The sequence below is a fragment of the Fundulus heteroclitus genome, chromosome 9 (genome assembly GCF_011125445.2).
Source record: "Fundulus heteroclitus isolate FHET01 chromosome 9, MU-UCD_Fhet_4.1, whole genome shotgun sequence".
Lineage (NCBI taxonomy): Eukaryota > Metazoa > Chordata > Actinopteri > Cyprinodontiformes > Fundulidae > Fundulus > Fundulus heteroclitus.
Genome location: NC_046369.1, coordinates 10575847 through 10579856, shown reverse-complemented (window position 1 = coordinate 10579856; position 4010 = coordinate 10575847). Strand labels below are relative to the sequence as shown.

Below are 4010 nucleotides of genomic sequence, written 5' to 3'. Positions count from 1 at the left end.
GCTCCAGTGTGTTAACTGGTAGAGCACAAGGGGCTTATTCAGCATTGACTGCTTCAGAGTGCCAAAGTTACAAAACCGTTAAATCAGCTGTACCCATGTGACTTGGTTCCTGAAGCTTACCACCAATGTTTTTGTACATGGAAGAAGGCTGAAAAAAAATTATACATCTTAAGTTTGTCAGGGATTTAAAGGCACTCTTTACAAGTTGGTGTTCTGCGTTAAAAGTGGATAATTTTGAAAAGCTCTTGGATTTTTAAGAGCTTTGGGGGGAGTGTTGGCCTAGTGGTTAGAGCAGAGCGCTTGCACTCAGAGAAGGACGCAAGTGCCTGCACTCTGGGTCCCTGAGCAAGACCCTTAGCCTCAGAATGCTCCCCGGGTGCCACACAGTGAGAGCTCACTGCTTTCTTAGGGATGGGTTTAATGCAGAGGACGAATTTCATTGGAATGTTTGCTGCAATGACAATAAAAAAGATTATTATCATTATAATTATTAATATTCAAGGAAGGCATGTCATCATGAGCATACAGTTGTTAGGGTGCAGGTGAAGCTGCTACTACTACCAGTGATAACTCTCAGAGTAGTGGTCACAAGAACTGTAGGCAGCTGGTTGAAGCACACATATACACAACATCACCATAACAAAACACATGCAGAGCTCTGAGGGAGAAATATGATGTTTCTGTAATAGAAACTGAGCTTTAACTTAAACATCAAATGTATGTTTAAGTTAAACGTTTAAAAAATCTCCATATTCATTAAAGCTCCTCTTATTTAAAGCTTCTAGAAATTTGAAATATTTTATTGTCAGCTGCACCTTCAATGATGCCTTTAGGTTAGACAGATATTTGAATATTTTTACAGCAGTTACAACATTTTAAAAGGTTACTCATCTGTACCTTGGAAATAAATAAAAATGCTTTCTAATATACTTCACGTGTCTTTATTAATGCAAAAAAAATCTAAAGTATAATATATTTTAATATATATTAAAACAATTCATGTTTATTTTTATAAACATGAATTGCTTTGGTAGTCACAAAGATAAAGTTACATAAACAAACACTTTTTAACATCTTTACCAAATAACTGAAGCAAGTGCTGAACAAAAGTTATGAACCCCAATTCAGACCGAAGTGTTGCTTCAATATGAATCAATCCAGCCTGACCTTCACCAGTTGGTAAGCAACACAAAATCAGGGGATTCTCAGAAACAATCATTAACTGAAAGGCAAAGGTTACATTAAAACAAGACTAGCAAACCAAACTGTTTGTATAAAAAAGACAAGAAAGAGACTAGTGTTATTAAATGTGTATGTATATAATAACATAGATCAAATTTAAATGTATGGTTACATTAATTGCATATATTGAAGGTGCTTATTGGTAAAGCTAAAACGTGATGTCACTGTGGGACGTCCATCTCTGACCCTTTTTGTGTTGCAACTGAAGCCAAAGTGAGGCAAACAACGTAAACTTCTCCTCAGAAAACATCACTACATCACAGCAATGAAACCTCTGTGGTTTTTCCAGATTTTTGTAAACTTTTCCTGGTCACAGACTGGTAAGATAAACTTTTTTTGTTAAACTGCATTTTAAAGTAATTTTTGGAATAAATAAATTCATTGAATAAAAACATGGCATTTTATATTAAGTTAATATTTTCTCATTATTATATTTCTGGAATTAAAAAAAAAAAGCTGACGAAAAATTAATTATGCCTCTCTTATGACTGATCTTTAAAGTTGTACCTGGTTATTTATTTTAAAATCTGATCTTTTTTACCATCATTCTATTTATTTTGTGTTAGCTCTGAACATATCTAATCTATGTTATCTGCATTGATAAAATGCATGTTGTGTGTTAGTTATTACACTCAATACTGTAAACAATGTCTTTTGCCATTTTGGTCTTTCTGCTTTTTTGGACTCTCTGCCACACTTTCCATATCAAGTATGCTTCAATAAGCACAATATATTTATAAGCCATAATTATTACTTGCCAGTAAGAAGTTGTTAATAGGTAAATGTTTTAATGACTTTTTAAAGACAATGAGACATATGTCCAGTAGCGGGTCTGATCTATCCTCCTTCATTCTGTTCTAATTAGACAAAACTACTAACGCTCTGATCTGTCTTCTCCAAAGTTTGCCTCACAGAGTTAAAATGTAGAGCTTTATGACCATCAGCCATGGTGAAACTGATGAGGATGACTTTCAAGCCTGATACCGTGGACTTTTGACTGCAGCAAAATTATTTTTATAGGTAACAGGATGTACGTTTTTTCTGCCCACACAAACAGTGGTTTGATCGCGAGCTGGTGAACTCCTTAGAGAAAAAACTTTCAGTGTATCTAAAATGAGAGAGAGCTGCGTGGCCAACTAAACGCTGCAGCAACAGGGGTTGTCCCACTACAGTAAGACAAACCTGTCAGCGGGTCTCTGGCACACCCAACAAGTCAGAAGACAAATTAAAAATCTGCTCATAAACTTAATAAACTGACTGAACATTTGGAGGTGTATCTATCTAAAAACATCTTAAAACTGCTTTTTGTGATTAATTAAAGGTATAAAATCAATACAATTGTAAAATTATCTCTTTGCTGTAACTCACTCCTCCAAGCAGCAGACAGTTTTGCCTTGTTGAAGCACATCACCCCAGTTCTAAAGTCCTTACACTGGCTCCCTGTATCTCAGAGAATAGACTTTAAAATACTTCTGTCAGTCTATAAATCCCTGAATGGCTTAGCACCTAAATACATCACAGACTTGTTATCGGTGTATCAACCATCCAGACCACTCAGGTCTTCTGGCTCCAGCCTACTCTGCATACCTATATAACCAGAACTAAACACGGAGAAGCAGCATTTAGTTCCTACGCTCCACTTATCTGGAACAAACTTACAGAAAATTGTAAAGGTGCGGAAAGCCTGAGTTCCTTTAAATCAAGATTAAAAACACATCTGTTTAGGATTGCCTTCAACTGTTCTAGTTAACTGAATCACCACTTTTTTGTTCTAACTTCTATCTACATTATTCCTACTTGCTTTTATTCTGTTTTAATTTGCTATATTTTAATCATGTAAAGCACTTTGCATTGTCCCTGTACTGAATTGTGCTATATAAATAAATTTGCCTTGCCTTGTTGCACACAACCCCGCCCATTGACCAAAGCCCCAGTCTAGTTGGAAAGTCCTACGCTCAGACCAGGACCCTTGTCTGTACCAGACGCCTCCTAGCACCTCCTGAGACTCTCCGCAGGTTGCAACAAGATGTAAAGGCTCAGAAATGAGCTAAGCTCAGCAGCTGCAACAAGGGTGTGAATACATTTTGGCAGGTCATACAAAGTAATAAAGAGCAGCTTCTTTCAAAATTTCATTTAGCAATGGTTAAAGACGTTGTTTATGAAATAGTTTGTTAGCGTGTAAAAAAAATTAAAGCAGTCTTGGACAAAATGGTAACAGGTGTGTATGAAATGGCAGCTCTAATGGGCAAAGGAGCAATTTGACCATGATACCTGAGTTTTCTTTGGTCTCACTGGCAGATTGTCGTGTTTGCATTACACTCCCTGTTTTCTTTTCAGCGAACAACTGTGAAATTGGCGGGCTGCATCCTCGTCTGTACATAGCTGGAATACCATCGACTGGTGAAGCGATCGTAGCCGGACACAAGTTGCGTTTTTTCTGCGGAGCTGATCATAAACTGGATGGCCCGGAAGAAATCGAATGTTTAGGAACTGGCCAATGGAGCGCCTCCTTTCCAACCTGCTCTGGTAAGTTCCTCTTAAGTGCTTAATTTAACTAACTTTATTTATTTGTAAAGCACTTTGATACATCCACAGCTTCGACAAAGCCCTGCACATGTGAATAGACAGAAACATTTAAAACATTTACGCCCTGTGTAAATTAATCTGGCTGCCCAGGCTATGAAATGGCAGCTCTAATGGGTAACGGGGCAAAGGAGCCATTCAGCCATGATACTTGAGATTGTTTTTTATTCTAAATCATTGGTAGA

The 4010-nt window shown here is 37.1% G+C and overlaps 1 long non-coding RNA gene across 1 annotated transcript; it reads left to right on the top strand.

The window, feature by feature from the left end:
• Positions 1-1314: 1314 nt before the first annotated feature.
• Positions 1315-3666, top strand: LOC118564142. The gene is made up of 3 exons (XR_004931664.1): positions 1315-1562; positions 2145-2262; positions 3580-3666. It is a non-coding gene; the product is annotated as an uncharacterized LOC118564142 (long non-coding RNA).
• Positions 3667-4010: the final 344 nt, after the last annotated feature.